The sequence below is a fragment of the Electrona antarctica genome (genome assembly GCF_951216825.1).
Source record: "Electrona antarctica genome assembly, chromosome: 9".
NCBI lineage: Eukaryota > Metazoa > Chordata > Actinopteri > Myctophiformes > Myctophidae > Electrona > Electrona antarctica.
This window is the reverse complement of record NC_136790.1, coordinates 25,924,524-25,943,804: the sequence shown is the minus strand read 5'-3', so window position 1 is coordinate 25,943,804 and position 19,281 is coordinate 25,924,524.

Below are 19,281 nucleotides of genomic sequence, written 5' to 3'. Positions count from 1 at the left end.
TGCGTTTAGCGTTTTCTTTACGGGTGGTTGTTGGAACCACAGCTGATACCATCCACTCTTTTTTAAGAAAGATTATGGAGTAGACGCCTAGCTGGCATAGCATTAACACTACTGCAACCTCAAGTTTCTGTTTAATACCATTGGGAGAAATTAGATTAAAGTATTAAAAAGAAGTGCTGCTAACATTATTATTCAATGAGAGTGTTTCTGCAATAGTGCAGTGGTTACTGGTTTGTTTTTGTTTTGACATAACATTCTGACTAGACAAAGGAGACTAAACTAGCACAATAACAGGTGGGAGTAGAAACTAAACACACACACACACACACACACACACACACACACACAGACACACACACACACACACACACACACACACACACACACACACACACACACACACACACACACACACACACACACACACACACACACACACACACACACACACACACACACACACACAGTTATGGTCATTTGAAATGTTAGGCACTGCTGTAACACTGCTAGTGCCCCGGTGTGACCATTGTCATGGCAGATGTAGGAACTGTGCTATTTGTGATGATGATGTGAAATTGAACTGCCCTTCCTTGTGGGTTTTCTTTCTTCACCATGTGCTGTGGTCTGCGTTTAGCGTTTTCTTTACGGGTGGTTGTTGGAACCATTGTCAGATGGCAGATGCCCGACACAGCATTTGTGCCATGTTTGGTGAGGATTGTAGCAACGGTGTGCCTCTTGCCCCCGGGGGACCCTGACGTGGCCCCTGGTGGGACTATTGTCATGACAGACCTCTGACCTGTGTTTGTGTCAAGTTTGGTACAGATTGTAGCAAAATTGTGCCCGTGGCCCCCGGGGGCCCTAACTTGGTTCCTGGAGCCCCTGTGGCCCCTGGTGTGATCTTTGTCATGGCAAACCCCTGAACAGAAAGTTTGGTGCAGATTGTAGCAACGGTGTGCTTGTGGCACCAAGGTGCCCCTGATATGACCCCTGGGGGACACACGTGGCCCCTGTACTGATGGCAAACCCCTGAACAGTGTTTGTGCCAGATTTGGTGAGGATTAGAGCAATGTTGTGCCTGTAGCACCCCCAGGAGCCCCTGATGTGGCGTGTGGCGCATGCTGTGGCTATATCATGCAGACTTGCATCATGCTAAGTTTGTGACGGTCGGTCCGATTAGTGGGTCCGCCCACCCACTCATCCACCCACCCTCTAGGCAATTTTAATATAGGATATGATAGGTAATTCATAATAATAAAATAATAACCCACATACCGGTACTATAATTGTGAGCCAGAGGCTGTGATCACGTGGCCTATGCTGCAGGCTGCAGTCTAGAAGGGGAGTCTGCAGAGCACAGTATGTAGATGTTTTATCAGTTAGTTTAGCATTACAAAAAATATTCGGGAGCTCAGCAGGAATGTTTCTCAAAATGTCTGGATTCAACATCAACGCAGTCTCATTTACTATCATCATTGACAAACTTGACGTAGTTGACTCAGCATTGACATACATACAGTAGTCTAATTTACTTTAATTTACTGTGTGCAATTTCAAACTAGATTATAAATGTTGTCCTCAAGGCGCTCAACATCGACATACCGTAGTCTCTTTTAATTTCATTGTAAAGTATTACATCATACAGTACATGCAATTCAGAAAAATAATTACAACTGATTCCTATGCTGTCAGTATGCAACTTGGATGGCACTGAGTCGACAACAGGCTTCTGCCTCACTCAGGTGAGCCTCACATATTGTCCGACTGCTTCTGATGGCACCCTCTGCCTAGTTTAAAAGTGATCTAAGATATCATATTATCAGAAGATGTTATCAGAAAGTACATTTGTGAAAAAGAGATCGATCATCGATAGATAACCTTTGAGTTGCTAAGCTCCACCCCCTTAAAGCTTAATATGGTTATTTTGTAGGAGTATGCACCAAAACAACTGTGCATGACATTTCGTATCATTTCAACTAAGCCATGTAACAAACTAGAACATAACTAGAACATTCACAGTGAACTGAATTGGCTAGCTCCTCTTGCCAAGCATGGGGTCCCACAGGGTTCGATCCTGGGGCCCATACTATTTTCTCTATAGATACTCCCCCTTGGTCAGGTAATTTCACGCCATGGCATCTCGTTCCACAGTTACGTGGATGACACGCAACTGTATCTCCCACTGAAGGCCAAAGACCACACTCGGTTCGGACCGCCTAAGAGACTGCCTGTATGAAATCAAGGAGTGGATGGCTCAGAACTTCCTCCAGCTGAATGATAGCAAGAGTGACATTGTCCTGCTTCTATCAATTGCACACCATCATCTCAAGCACCTCAAGATCAAGCACTTCCTCTCTTCCAGTGATCTTTTGAGAGTTGTCCTAATCTTTTCACGGCTTGACTAGGACTCGCTATCAAACATCAGCAGCTGATCCAAAATTCTGCTGTCAGACTTGTGACATGCACCAAGCTAAGAGAGCACATCTCACCGGTCCTTGTCTCTCTCCATTGGCTCCCAGTTGTATTTGAAGACTCCACAGTCTAGCAGAGTAAGGACAGGCGACCATGTCTTTGCTGTGTTGGCACCGAAGTTGTGGAACAAACTCCGTGCCCCCACCCTAGGGGCTTTAAAAATATGCTTAAGACCAACCTTTTTACTGTAGAGGACTTGTGCGTGCGTGCGTGCGTGCGTGCGTGCGTGCGTGCATGCGTGCGTGCGTGCGTGCGTGCGTGGGTGCGTGCGTGCGTGCGTGCGTGAATACTGCTCTGATCACTGCAATATAGGACTGGATTTGAAGGCCTGAAAATCTAGTATTGTATACTTACAAACAGTGAGTGAAAACAGCCTCTAAAAGTTTTTAGATAATATTCATATATTCACCCTTGGGTCTAATGCATTGCTGTAATTACATGTAATTACTGTAATTAAAACTATTTTGCAGTAGCGTAACTGGTAGTGTTGGCAATACTTTTTGTGCAATTATTGAAATTTAAATGAGCTGGTTACTCATTACCATATGCGAAAATAGCCGATAACTTCAGATGATTATAAGGTTTATTATCCGACATGGTGGGCGATCTACTCTCAACCCAACCTAGATAGATTTACTGGTACATTAAATGTCAAAGTTTGCTTTGTTTTACATTTTGTTTTCAATTTAACTATCTTGTCTGTAACAAACGGAGAGCTTCCAGTAAGAGCTTCTGCATACCTTAGTATTGGCAGAGTGTAAGGAATACATGGAGACTGGTGTATGATCTGTTAACACAAATAGTAAATATGGTAAATGGTGCATTTATATAGCGCCTTTATCCAAGGCGCTTTACATAGATTGTGCATTGCATTCACCCATTCACACACACATTCATACACCGATTGCAGCGGAAGCCATGCAAGGTACCAACCAGCACATCGGGAGCAATTTGGGGTTCAGTGTCTTGCCCAAGGACACTTCGACATGTAGACAGGAGGAGCCGGGATTCGAACCGCCGACCCATGGATCATTGGACGACCTGCTCTACCTCCTGAGCCACAGCCACAGCCAACAGTCTTGTAATGATATTAAATTATATCTTATCAATATATTGTATATTTTGAGATACTAGCCAACAGTCAAAGTGTGACTGGTGGCATTTCTATTGCACCAAATGAAAGCATTCATGTTAGGACTGTTAATCCTCCATGTCATTTTAATTAAATCTTTGCATAAATAAATACGTTTAAGGTTTAATTTACTGAATAAAATAGAATGTCGTGGAAGCCAACAATCCATATTACGATCCAATATCATCTTGAAAGTTCCCCTCTATTGCTATACCAGAGATCAGGCATCATGGAGGGAAAAAAACTAAACTAAGCATTTCACGCTACTCTGAATCCTGTATACTAGGTCTTGTATGCTTTGAATACAAATAGAGAAAATATGCCTGTAGATTTGTCTGCTCTAGGTCTTTTGCGAAGAGACTGAGGAGAAAAATCGTTGATGTCAATATTGTGTCTGCGTGTCCTCTGTCTGTCGAGAAACTTCTGTTTCTCTTCTCAAGCTCAGGTTTTACCACATAAACCCTGCTCGATGTCAGCTTGGTGTGTCAGTGTCAGGGTCCTCTGTTTTACTCTTTCTGCTGTTGCTACCATGACACCTGAATGTCCCGCGGGGATTAATGAAGGTTTATCTAAGCTTATAGTCCTCACAGCTGTCAGTCTGAATGGCAATTTGATGCAATGGGCAGCATTTTCCTTCAAAATTAGAAGTAATAATAGCCTCACACTCATAGCTTCCATGCCACAATTTATTTATTTTTGTTTAGGATGATGAGAGAGAATTATAAAAACAGAAGCCAACCTTTTCGGCAGCCACGCTGACTTCCTCCGGGTGTTACAAACACCAAACTAATATGTTTAGGTTATCTTTTGTTTCCAAAAACCTGCTGGCATATGTGTGGTTGTCATTGTAAAGGATTGGTCGTCAAACTCCATCTGGCTGCTGGTTGAAGTGATGAACTTATTTGACCTGACAGTGCACTTTGGCCTTTGTTTGCATGTATTCCTGAGAGTATTGTCGGGGGTTGGGGGGGGTGTGTGGTTCATTGAGAGGACTCATGTCAGAAGTTAGAGGTCACACATCCGGAGTACAGGGGTCAATACATTTCTCATCTGCTAATTCACACATAGCGTTCAGCACTGTGCATAGGATTCACACATGAGCGGTCATTTACATACAGTATGTGCATGGGCATTGGACACACACACACACACACACACACACACACACACACACACACACACACACACACACACACACACACACACACACACACACACACACACACACACACACACACACACACACTGTGACACACAATTTCCCTTTTCCTGCTACACAATCTCCATTCGCTTTTGTCCTGGCTGAAGGGCAAACTCTACAGACTCAGCAGATGTCTGTCTGACTGTGTGTGTGTGTGTGTGTGTGTGTGTGTGTGTGTGTGTGTGTGTGTGTGTGTGTGTGTGTGTGTGTGTGTGTGTTCATTCATTCATTCATTCAAACCTTTATTTATTCTCGAAAGAGGTCATCCTCATTTGCAGTGTCGTCGAGATACACATAATACAACATTTCAAAGCAATAAACAAAAACAAAGAACAGTAACATTTCCTCATTGTGTGACGTAGCACGTAGGCTATGTTTAAAAACTGTTGCAGACGTGTGTGTGTGTGTGTGTGTGTGTGCGTGTGTGTGTGTGTGTGTGTGCGCGTGCGTGCTAGGTGGTTGTCCTTCTACATACCATTGGGAGTACAGAAGATACAAAGCCTCTTTCCACAAATGTGTGTCAACCTATTTGTGCAGTTGTGTGCTCAGGTGTCTGTGTGGTGCGCACGGTAAGTGTGGAGTGTAAAGTGCCCCTACATGTGTGTGTGAGAGCATGGTCGTGTTCTGAACGTCTTGCTGTGTGAAGTGCATTGCAGTAAATGGTCCTCTGTTTAACTGGGCCAGAAGTGGCAGAGGGGACTCATAGAAAAACTATTGTTCCCTAGTGAGCAGTATACAGTACGCACGCACGCACGCACGCACGCACGCACGCACGCACGCACGCACGCTCACAAATGCGATTATACTTTCTACTGAGATGAAGCCAGTCACACTGTGTGTATCAAGCCACTGCCGGCGGGTATCATAAAAGCATTACTGTTGTCTCACACTAATGCGTAATTGTAACACCACGCCGGTGTCACGCACCAAAAATAGCAGATCTACAAGCGGTAACAACACTTCACAATTCGCATCACAACACAACGTGAGCTTGTAGATCTGCTTAAATCAGGAGGAGCTGATAGCATTATCTGGCTTAATGGGTGCAGGTGTCTGCTCATCTATATATTTTCCCCTTGTTGCACTTGGTTGCACATTGTGTGACTCGTTTTGCTATTTCCGTTGTGTGAGACAGCGGCGTGCAGCTAAGTACAGTTGTGTTGTTTTTCTACATACTGTAGTGCAGGATAGTTTATGTAGTTCTTGTCCTGTGAATGTACAGATGTTCTTGGAGAATGCCACTTCTTAAGCCCCTGTAGGGTTTTTAGGCATTCTCCTTCACATTTTGTATTGACTTTGTGTAACATTTTTAAATCTTTTGTAAGTGAAAATAAACAAACAAACAAAGAAAATAGTTGTATAGCTGTATACTATTGTATACTATTGTTCTGTATTGACAATGCTTCTTATTGTTCTTCTTGCCTCTGTCTTGCTGTAGCCTACAGTATATGAAATCAGTATCCTGACCTGGAAATATTCTGTAAACTGAACAAACATAGCAATCTATTTCTATTTTCTATTTTCTATTCTATAGCAATGCTAGGACAATATTTAGCTATTTAAAGAATGTGTCATTAATAACATATATTGACACATTTAAACGTTCCTTTGGCTGCCAAAGCAATCGGTTGATTATTCTCTCTCCCTTGACAGTAAGGCCATTGTCTAGGCAAACCTTAGTGGAGTTGGAGAAGGCTGCGCTTAAATAAATGAAATCCATAAAGTATGGCTGCGTGACGGTCATACACATAACCAAATTATGCATGAACAGACCAGAGAAAGAGATATAGCAAGACTTTGTAATTAGTACACAGATTTGCGGCTTGTGAAGAGATTGCAGAAGTGTCCTGACATTTAAATTTAATAAACAAATGTCATAAAGTCCCTATTCACTTTTCAGACAGATATTTAAATCACTGTCAGATACTGTAGGTGGAAATCCCAAGGTTAGACCAAGTGGGTACAGTTAAACAAACAGACATTTGAACTGAATGCAAAATAATCCCTTGTGTCATTGCTTTCAAAGGTCACACGCTCTTTTTTCCATCATTTTCAAAAGGGCTACTTCACACAACAGCACTTGACTGTAGAACAGCTTCGGCTGTCACATCTCATTGGCTCTTCTATCACACTCAGGCACACACACACATACGTATGCATCCACAATCCACGTACACAGACACTGACCTTGCTAAACTATTTCCACCATGCATGCATGTGTTCAGTATGGCCCAGAGGAGCAGTGCAGACTCTGCAGAGCATCTTACTGGCCATCTGCACACTGGTTGACACTGTGTGTTATTACATGTTTTAGTATACATGGTACAAAATGTCACCTGGCTGTGTCCCTCAGAGAGTCTACAATCTCTACATAATAGAACCAAAAACCTACAAGAATGCAAGCACTTGATCGATCATGCTTTCAATTCAGAGTCACTTTATAAGAGAGATTTGATGTCTGGTTTTAGGGTTGGGATTAGGAATATGTTTCTTTTGAATATTGAAGACTATTCTGACAACAGTGGTGTGTCTTTGCACGGTAGAGTCACATAGTTATAATTCTTGTAATAACAATGGTAATAATTGATTACAGTTTTTTGTGTGGAAATGCTGTCTTAACATGCAAAATTATACCACAAGCTGAAATGTACAAATCACTTAATTTCCACTATAGTGTATTGGCGCGGCACACAGTTCATTAAACAATATTATTATTTGAATGCTAAAGTCGTTCCCCTGCATAAAATATATGGAAAGGTAATGTATTATTTTCCAGGTGGAAGAAAAACATTAGTTTTTGAAACCCTATCGCAAAGTGTTGGAGGAAGAGACTCAAGAGAGTTTGCATTGAGGTGGAATCTGAGCCCACAGATTGGCTTTCACTTTTCTGCTGAAGCAGTAGTGAGTCCACCATCTGCTGTTGCAGATCACACCTCTTGTCTGTCTTTCTCTCCGTTTCTCTCTTTCACAGCTAACAGACGAGTTGTATAGTTTTTCTCTGAGGTTCAGATAGAGTGTGAAGACTTGGCCAGTCAAACTTTGGCTAGTGAGGGATTTAGGTGTTAATCCATCAGTCTCCTTTTATTTATTTCTGGGCAGACTGTGGCTGGCCTGTTGGGAGGTTCACACCAATGGAAGGTTTGGCTTGTAGAACCCTATTGATTCTTACTGTTCTCTCGTCGAAGGGATTAGTGTAGTCCCTTCCCTTCTAGTCTCTTCTCCTCAGTGTGTGTGTGTGTGTGTGTGTGTGTGTGTGTGTGTGTGTGTGTGTGTGTGTGTGTGTGTGTGTGTGTGTGTGTGTGTGTGTGTGTGTGTGTGTGCGTGTGCGTGTGTGTGCGTGTGTGTGTGTGTGTGCATGCGAATGCTCGTGCATGTGTGTGTGTGAGTGTGTCAGCTCTGAAGTCAGTGCCGGTCTCTCTTAGTGTCAGGGCTCGTGATGGAGATGCTCTAGCCAACTGTGGTGTCATCATTCATCGACAATAAGGCTGGGACTGAGGGAGGGAGGGGAGGTTCAAAGTTGTCGGGAACTACAGTCATCGTAGAATCAAAAATGAAGTTTGTTTAGCACAGCAAGAGCAAGGTACTACTCACTGAATAAAATGGACAAAGACCATGACTGCTATGGCACTCAATGGGGTTTACTGGACATATCCGTACAAATAAAGCAGAACATTATTTGATGTTGTGTTGTTTGTAGCCTTCATGGTACAGCACACAGATTTGAATGGGGTTTTTGCATTTGAAAGCATCTGCAGTGGGTAAGATTGTTAGCCCCAAAGACACGGACGGGCCTCTCATCTTTGCAGAGAAATATAAAGCAAATCTTTTTTTTTACACAAGCTGCATAATAAGGATGTACTACTGTATGAAGGCGCTCTTTTTTTCTTAGAGGTGATGTGTTAACAGGCTTCCAGCCAGCCAGTATATGCCATCATTAACATGGCATTTCGTTGACACTCTGCCATTGCAGCAGTGACCCGTTGCCACGGCTGTCTTCGGTCTCTAGCCAGTCTGCCAGCGTAACTTCATGACATGGTATTTCGTTGACAGTCATATAACCCATAAATAACAGCCACACATTCTGCTACTCAGGTGCCTGCAGTGGTGGGAAAAGTAGAAAAGTACACAAAGTATACAAAACGTTAAAGTACTCGTTGTGCAGAATGTTATGGTATCCAAATATTTTGAAATTAGCAGATCTACGAACTCACAATGCGTCGCGATGCGACGCATTGTGAGCTCGTAGATCTGCTAATTTCAAATGGCCGAAATAGGCCTATATATAGGGCTGAAGTATGTTTTGTAATAATAAAGATACTAGTAACTAGTAACTAAGGTTTTCACATAAATGTAGTGGAGTACAAGTACAATATGTGGCTCTGAAATTTAGTGGAGTAGAAGTACTGTAAAAGTACTGAAATTGGAAATACTTAAGTAAGTACAAATACCTCAACATTTTACTCAAGTACAGTACTTAAGTAAATGTACTTACTTACTTTACACCACTGGGTGCCTGAGTCAAGGATATGACCTCTGCTCTGTAACTGCTATACGTGACAATACAGTCTCCTTCGATGCTTTTCATGTGAACACAAACCAGCCCTTAATTGGACAACCACCCAGGCTTCTTTTATCCATGAACGTTGAGCTAACACTGCACTACGCTCCTGTCTATGTCTATGATATTGGCACTTATGGATATTATTACATGGTGGCCATCTTTTTTTTTTTAAAGATATTTTTTGCGGCTTACGCCTTTTATTGGTTTTTGAAGGGACAGACAGTAGGCTGACAGGAAACGGGAGAGAGATGGGGGAAGACATGCAGTAAAGGCCGTGTCGGGCTCGGGAGTCGAACCCGCGGCACACTGCGACTGGATTACCAGTCGGGTGCCCAGACGGTTACGCCACCGCCTGGGCCCATGGTGGCCATCTTTGAACGTCTTCTGCCATCTTGATGACATGGCTCCCCTTCCAAAATGAAACGTATGGTGACGGAGAGCATGTGGAAAAAATGTTTTGTCAGCCGCGTCCACATTCTTTTGCTAACAGCGCTCACTATAAGGAGAGCTCACTATAAGGAGAGCTCACTATAAGGAGAGCTCACTATAAGGAGAGCTCACTATAAGGAGAGCTCAGCATGCAAACTGTTGTGGGTCTGAGAGTAAATTACCTACTTACTTAATCCTCTTTGTTCCCGGTGGAACATAAGGCTATCTGCTTTTGAGAGTAAATACCATTACATAAAACTTTCATAAAAAACTGCATACTTTCATAAAAAATATCTATAATCACTGCTGATTGTTTATCACTTAAAAAAAATATATATATATATATATATATATATATTTTGTCTCAATATATATATATATATATATATATATGCACACTGTATTCCAAATGTGACTTCTGTCGAGTGACAACTGAAATGTAAATTGACGCTGACTGAGTTATTATAAATAGTTGTTGATATATGATAATAATAATAGTATGATTATTGTTGTTTTATTATTATTATTATAGCCTGTTCTACATACCTGTGAAATTTTAATTTGCCATCATAAGGTGCTAGAACAGCTTCTGTTCTACGTGTGAAATTGGAATTTGTGGAGTCTATGGCCTAGTTAACTGAGCATGGTAATGATATCTTTAACACGACACGATAGAAGAGAGAGAGAGAGAGTGAGTCTGAGTGTGTGTGCGTGTGTGCGTGCGTGTGCGAGTGCGAGGCTGCGAGCGCATGTGTGGGTATGTGAATGTCAGAATTCCAGTCACGGCTGCAGTCTAATCGTACTCATAATTTCGAAACGGAACATGAGCTGTCTGTCTCCCCATGGAAGCATATCTATCTTCGAATCAACGGGCTGTTTCTGCGCGCGCGCGCGTGTGTGTGGTGTGTGTGTGTGTGTTTCAATATCTCAATCTATGAGGCAGCAGGGGCTATTCTTGGTGTTTGATGCTCCACTACATGTGTCTGGATTTGGGATTGATTGAGCGTGCTTTTTCTGTTTACTTTCTGGTTATGTGTTTGCACGCGGCGGTGTGTTTGTGCGTGCGTGTGTGCTTGCATGTATGCGTGCGTGCGTGTATGGGGTGTCTGAAGAAGAGACAGAAAATAAATGCTGTGTCAAAAGTGTTTACTGTAGCTGATCTGGTGGTCAGTTACATCCTCGACTGTATATAACGGCAACATCACACACATTTGATTTCATCCCTCCTCCTCCTCCTCCTCCTCCTCCTCCTCCTCCTCAGTGTTACATGTGGTTTCATCCCTCCTCACATTCTCTCTGTTTTTACTAACCACCGTTTCTATCACCTAAAACTGTATGAATAGGCCTTAACACTAACACTAAATGAACACTGAGGAGTTAGCTACACATGTATGTACTGCAGTTTTGATGTCGTCGACTAAAACTGAAAAATGTTCGTTGTATGCTTGGTCAACAAAATCAACTGTAGATTTAATTGACTAAAATCGTACCGTATGTTATTTAGTGACTAAAACTAGACTGAAACTAAAACATTTCAAATACCATCAAAAGACTATGACTAAAACTAAATCAAACATTGCTGTCAAAATCAACACTGCTGTACAGTACTGTATGGGAGGAAGGTACTGCTGTAATGTGTTTGTAGGTAGTGTACATGTGTAGAACGCATACTGTATGTTGTGTACGTGTGTGTGCACAGACTGTAAAGTCATAACCTATTATGTGAAAGGTGAAAAAAGCTTTCGGACAGTGGGTGGTCTCTGAGGGTCATCCGTCCAGACTCTCCTCCTCTGCTCCACCCCCAGCCGTGTCCTCTCTGGCTTTGATTCCCCCATCACTGTCCTGCTATGTTCAGCCCTCCTGCTGGTGTGTGTGTGTGTGTGTGTGTGTGTGTGTGTGTGTGTGTGTGTGTGTGTGTGTGTGTGTGTGTGTGTGTGTGTGTGTGTGTGTGTGTGTGTGTGTGTGTGTGTGTGTGTGTGTGTGTGTGTGTGTGTGTGTGTGTGTGTGTGTGTGTGTGTGTGTATGTGTGTGTGTGTGTGTGTGTGTTTTCTGTGGTCCTGGTGGGAATGTGTGTCCTCTGTTGGCAGATGTCCACACACCCCAAAAAGCTCCATGGCCTCAGGCGGTGTCATATACTTATTTATGGAGCATGAGAGAGAGAGAGAGACAGACAGACAGACAGACAGACAGACAGACAGACAGACAGACAGACAGACAGACAGACAGACAGACAGACAGACAGACAGACAGACAGACAGACAGACAGACAGACAGACAGACAGACAGACAGACAGACAGACAGACAGACAGACAGACAGACAGACAGACAGACAGGAGAGTCAGACAGACAGAGGGAGAGAACGTCTTTGTGATGAAGGACAGCAGTAAGTTAAAGGAGAATTCCATGCTTGAAGGCTTTCTTACCTTTCTTACCTTTCTTTGTAGTCGTTACGTCCCCACCAAAGAGGTCCAAGTGTTTTTTTGTACAAAAACTCCTTATTGGCTATTTCCCCTACCATAACCCCCCTAAATGAATTGCATTGAATTGAATGGGAATTGAATGGGGCTATGGGGTGTTGTGCTAATTCACTTATTTCCATCGAAATAAGTAGTATATCCCAAGTGTGCCGCTTGGGATATTATTTACATTATGAAGAGAGGATATATACAACAAAATAATAATTTTGAGCGATGGAAATAAGCGAATTAGCACAACACCCCATAGCCCCATTCAATTCCCATTCGATTCAATGCAATTCATTTAGGGCTTATGGTAGGGGAAATAGCCAATAAGGAGCTTTTGCACTTTTTTGGACCCCTTTGGTGGGGACGTAACAACTACAAAGAAAAGTAAGAAAGCCTTTTAGTATGGAATTCTCCTTTAAGCCACATTTTATTTCATTAAGACGCTTATTCTTCTTTTTCATTCTTGTTAGTGTCCTAAATTGCCCTTCAACATCCTCAACTTGAGTTTATATAAAGCGGATGGCTATGCAGGCTCGCTAAGTGCAACAGTGTGATGAATGCTGGAGTGGTATGGTACTTATAGAGTCATCCTGTTCGTCATTATGTTGAGATGCAGATATGCACGTCCTTGGCTGTGTAGTTGCCCAGCTACAGTCAATACTTTATAGAAAAACATCACTATTTTCGAGTGGAAATAGTGGCACTCCAAAATAAAAATGCTTTTAGCTCAGGTTCACATTTTATATTGTGCTACTTAGAGGATACTTACGCATTTGATCAGAGCATCATGAAACACGGTGGTACAAGTCTGCAACATGCACAGTACATGTTGAATAGACACAGCAAAACATGATCTTTAAGCAAATCATGATCAACCATACATTCTCTGTAATTTGTAGGTGTAGAATAAGTTACTGCCCCTAGATGGGGTAACCTCCCCAAGTTGACACAAAGGGAGATTCACCCTTATTAAACCACAGTATGCAGCCACACAAGGGGCTCCATTTTTGTCTCATCTTTCTAAAGCCACTATTTGGGGATTTAGGAGTGGGGAAAGGGTGTTCCCCTACTAAAGTTGGTATTTTGGTTACCTGTCTAAATCCCTTAAACACCTCCGTTACCCGTTATATTATGCATAGGTGTGGTTTGGGTGTTACAATAATTAAACCAAATTTAACCAATCACCAGTCTTGGCTTTAAGAGATCCCTTTAAGAGATCCCTTATCCGTTGCCCGTTAGTGCTATATTGCTTCATAGCCGCTGCCCTGAAGTCTCACTGCTGCACCCCCCCCTCGTGCCGTTCTTTTTTTTTTCTCCACACGCACAGAGCCAAGAACACTCGTCTTTTCATTGAGTCACAACTCGCTGAAATCTTGCTCATTTAAAAAAAAGTTCTATGTAAACTACGAAATTAGGGCTTTCATTTGGTATATAGATCGTGCGTGTAGGCCGTCTCTACGGAACGGTATGAAGCGAAAAGGAAAGTTCGGTCAATAAACCCCATTTGCTGCTATGGGGTGATCATGAACTGAAAGAGCAAATGGAAATGGAATCACGCACAAATAACTTCTTTGACTATACAATATTAACACAATGGACACAAGGAAGTGGCAGGCACTCGACTTCTGCTGATTATAAGAAAATTACAAAGAGATAGGAGAATAAGGAGAGATGAGGCAGCCTACTCTGTGCCTGCAGACATGTTCTCCATTGAGGCGCGCGCGGCGTGCCGTGCACCACTCTACCAAATTTGGCACGGCTTACGGGTGCTTTTAAACTCCACTATCGACTTCCCAAATGTATGTGACCAAAATAGCAATTTAGGGGAAAGCGTGCCAACACGCCCATGACCACACCTCTAGGCGCAAATACCGGTGTCGGCAAAAAAGATAGCGGGTGACGCAGGACGAAAATACCATTAAGGGACAGAGAAAGCTCATATATTCGTAATTTTCGGGCAGCGGCTGAATTGCGGGCCGCACTGCGGGTAAAGGCTGCGACGAAATTGGAGCCCAAGGACTTAATGATTATTTTCCATGCCTTCTTATAAATGGGAGTAACCTGTTGGCTTGGATCGTGTCATCCTCATGCCATGATTTTATTGCTTTATGTTTAGTTATCTTGCCCCTTTTGTTTTTTTATGTAACACAACACGCCTAAAAGCACATGCACTGGAGTGGATATATTATATGGTTCCTTGAAAGTTTTACTCTGTATGGTTTCCCCATTAGCTATGCTGAGTTGATTTTTCTCTATGAAAGATATCTTCTATCTTCATGTTGCATTACCTGTGGTGTAAAGTAATGAGATACTTTGTTAATGTTCACCTCATTACCAAGAGCGCTGTTGTGCATATGTTTGTAATTAGCCAGCTATTGCCACTGCTGCCAGTTCTACTGCACATTGTCGTTTTACTCAAGCACCACTTTAGACCCCATTCAGAAAGCAAGCAGCAGTTTTTTTCAAAGCCATTAACACCAAAACACCAGTAATTAATACTCAACTCCCTATTAGCATCCAGCAAAATTCGGTGTCAATGCCATAAAATAATTTTCAGGTATCAACCATTTCCTTTTCCTCTTGCTGAGAAGATTTTGATTGAACCACTATTTGCTAACAGTCATGATCACAGAACGTCATCATTTGAAAACAAATGACAAACAACTTTAAATGCTGTGTGAGCCAGCCAAACTGAAGGAAAAAAAAAAGAAGGAAAAAAAGCAATCCTGCATTTATTTGAGCACCTGGGCTTTAGACGTTATTCAGCTGCAGTGTTGGCTGTGGTAACTGAAGAATGAAGGTTTTATTACCGTTCAGTGAAGCAGGTTCCTAAATCAGGTCCTAAGGGCAGCCGTCTCCCCTGCATGCACAGTGGGACATGTTCGTTCCATTTGTGTTATCTCTCACTGTTTCTGGACACTGAGTTCTTGTTAGTCTGGCAGGAGTGGATCGACAGAGAGAGATAGACAGACGGACAGACAGACAGACAGGCAGGCAGACAGACAGACAAAGAATGAGATAGGTGGGCACTGAGGGGTAACAACATGAAACTCAACCCTCCTGGCACTTCAGACAATGTCAGGGCCAGCTCTGAGATTTACCCATTGGCAAAAGGGTTTCAGTCTATCAAAGGTACACTTTGCAGACATGCAGGACATGTTGGTGTTCTATAATTGATTATTGCTGCATCATGGAATTATATATTGTACGTGTAGTGTATAAGTGTGTACAATACAGATACAATCTAGTGACAATTTAAGGGCGCGTTCGGAAATAGCGCACTGAGCGCACTGTGCAATGCAAACTAATAGGCGAGTGCGCTCCCGGTGCGCATTTCCGAACGCACCCTAAGTACTTGAGTATTGTGTGTAGAATGTGTCGATAGAATATAGACAGACCTCTGATCCTGTGGTGGAAATTCAGTTGTCATGGCAGTACCACATGAAACGTATCACAGATACAGAAAGTATAATAATACTAATAATACTAATACTAATAATACTAATAATACTAATAATAATAATAATAATAATAATAATAATAATAATAATAATAATAATAATAATAATAATAATAATACATGTAATAATTATAATAATAATACAAAAAGTAAACTGGTTCTAATGAGGGATAGGAATAAAGTACCAGAACCAAAGGAGATATACTATAGCCTACTACAGTACTCTAGCTTGGCCCTTTGCACTTGGACCACTTGCATTTTGTATGAGCCATTAAACATAATGAATTTCAATGTATAGTCACAGTGTATACTGTATATTATTATATTATTATGTATAAATAATAGTAAAATTGTCAAAGTGTACATAAAGCAATCTGTCCCCAGTAGTGGGTAAAAATGAAGAGTCAAACCGCAGTCAAACCCTTTATCCCCTTTAATGAAAAAGCAGTTGCTCCCAATGGTGTGCTGAGGCACACTGGTGTGCTTTGACATTAGGCCAGGTGTGCCTTGGGATTTTGTGACATCCACAGTTTCCACACACATTATTATTTCAATATAGTATATTATTATATAATAAGATATGTCTTTTCTATCAAATAGTTTTCATTATCTGTCTGTGCATCTCTTTCTTCATAGCTTGATGTCTCGCTCTCTTTCACTCTCTCACGCACGCACGCAATCTCTCCCTCTTTACCTCATTTAAAAATGTGTGATAATTCTGGTTCAAAAGGGTTTTGTTGCTGCTGTGATGTATTTTTGTAAGGGCTTTGGTTAATAAATATTAAACCATTTGAACCATTTCACTATGAGTCGAGTACCAATATTTCAATATTCTTTGCTGCATCTACGGTATTCTATAATAGGACTGGCTGAATATTACACAGACATTTCATTGAACTCTGTGAGTGTACAAATGGATCCTGACCTGCAGTGACGCATCCATGCTATAGTGTGTGATGCATAGACAACAAGGAGTCATTTGGAGCTATATGTGATATGCTTGGTCTCTTCTCTAGTCTCGCTACTCCATTACACCGTAAACTGATTTGATGCGCTATCGCTCTCAGTCTGTCTCCCTCCTCTGTTGCTTCCAATTTCTCTTTTTATCTCTCATTTTCTATCTTCATTTTTCCTTTACTATCAGTTCGGCTCACAGTCTCCATTCCCATTATTCATTCATCATTCAGCTTTGTCGCTCTTTCTTCTGTACCTTCTCTGCCATCCACTTTACACTCCTACTGTTTTATTTTAATACCACTAATATTATTACACACTTTACTATCTCTACTACTAACTATAAAACACCCCCCCACCCACCCCCCCACCCACCCCCACCAGCTTATTAGCCATATACTCGAGACCGGCAGCCAGCTGTGCAAGAGTGCATGCTGTTGACAGTGATTTGTGTGTATGTATATATTGTGTGTGTATGGTAGTACTAGTAGGGAGCCCAGACACAGGCTGAGACTGAACCGTCTTGGGGCCCAATGTTGCGAGGAAAAAATTGCAGTCCAAGAAATCACCAAGAATTCCCACTGGGAAACTCATGTAAGCTGCAAAGAGAGAGTTTGCTCTCTGGGACATTCTGTCAGGTTCGACTGCCTCCCTTGTGGTGGTGGGTGGAGTTGGGATGGGTGAACACATGGCGCAAGGGAATTGAGGCAACACCAAATGACAGCCATAGAATATGGAAAGGAAGGTTGAGTGGTAGTGTTATAATTAAGCAATATTACACGAGAGGGTGTTCTTTAGGCCTATCGTCATTAATGCACGCCTGCGATGCTACAGGAACTCCGAGTTCCAAAAGGCAGAGCAGAAGTGCATTAATGACGATAAAGAACACCCTCGAGTGTAATATTGCAATTATACAACAATATATAACAGTTACCCTTAAAACTATGATATTTGCAAAAGAAATCTTAATTTGAATGACTGATGTAGCCACTACGACCACAAATGTCCCAAGAAGAACACCCGTTCTAAAAGGATCTGGCAGGTCGGGGAATTAAAGTCCCCCTGTAAAAATAAACTGAAAAACGAAATAAAGTGAACAGTGAATTTTTGAGCAAGAAGAACGGACACCTTCCTCTTCATTCAATAATGGGAATATCATTATGATTACATATTGGAAATATAAAAATGAATCTCCATGACGTTATCAAACGACAAAAAATAAGTGGACGTTAAAGTAAAACAAAAAGATGAGAGAATGAAATTACAGTGCAGAAGAAATTATTAGTAAACTAGAAAAAGTGCCCCTCGGGGAACAGGTCTCCACCAGGCCAGATCAGGTTGTGGCCTCCTGGTGGCGCTATAATAGGCCAATGTGAAAAGGGTGCCATTTGTCCTTACACCATTGATGGCAATTGGATGATTTGAGGCATTTTGTTCCAAAAATGTGTTCTCTACCTGTGAACTCTACCTGTTGGTGGCGCTATAACAGGCTAATGTTAAAAGGGTGGGATCTATTCCTCAGCCTAGTAGGAACGTCTGTGAAAGATTTCACGTAAATTGCACGCTGCATTCATGATTTGAGGCTTTTTGTTTCAAAAGGGCCAATCCTGCAAACTTTGAAAGCCAATTTGGATGGAATATTTCAAAAGTCGGCCTCCTGGTGGCACTATAACAGGCCGTTCTGGAAATGTTGGGGCAGAGGTTTATCGTTGGCATCCAGGGAGTGTGTGTGCAAAATTTGGCATCGACCGGGTTAACGGTGCCTGAGATTAGCTGTTCACAGACGGACGGACGGATGGACACACGGACGGACGGACGGAGTGCAAAACATACTCTCTCCACATGCCTTCGGCCTGGTTATTATTAAAAGGCAGAGGCTACCAGAAAGGTCTTCAGCATTGATTTAATTAACTGATCGTTGTGTGGGAGTTTGTAACAGATATGTGGTGCATAATAATAACTGAATGTTCATCATAATCATGTTTAGTTCTGACTAGTATCGTGTGCATATCATGCAGCAATGAGATATAGTCAATACTAAATTATGCAACTGTCACGAGGATGTCATTAAAGACTTCAGCAAGAGCATTCTCAGGACTGTCAACGTTGTTGAAAGACAGCTTTTTAAATGATTTTATTTATGTTATCTAGATTCTAGACTTTTTTAATAGTGGCTTGATGATCACAATTTTCAGGTAATTTGGGAAGCAACCCAAGAGAAAAGACATTGACGTTGACAATTTGTAGAAGTTCCAAGGCCATGGAATTTGAAGCATTTTTTATCAGAATTGCAAGGCTGCAGGAGAAGGATTTCAGATGTCCTCCAAATGTTAATATGCAGTGGTTTGTGGAGGGAATACCATGAACCTAAAGTGAGTGAGGTTGAGATAATAAAAGAAACAGATCGATGGGGGGAGAGTAAAAGGAAACCATAACCCATGGCTTTGTGCTCCAATAAACCAGGCACACCTGCTGTTGTGGGGGTGCCTGGTGTGTGGGTTGCGGGTTGTTGGGCAGTCTAGTTACTATTGTATGTGTCTCAGTCTGATAGTGTGCTGTTCATATGTTCACTGGTTGGTGTGGGGGTGTTGCACAGTATAAGTGTGGTT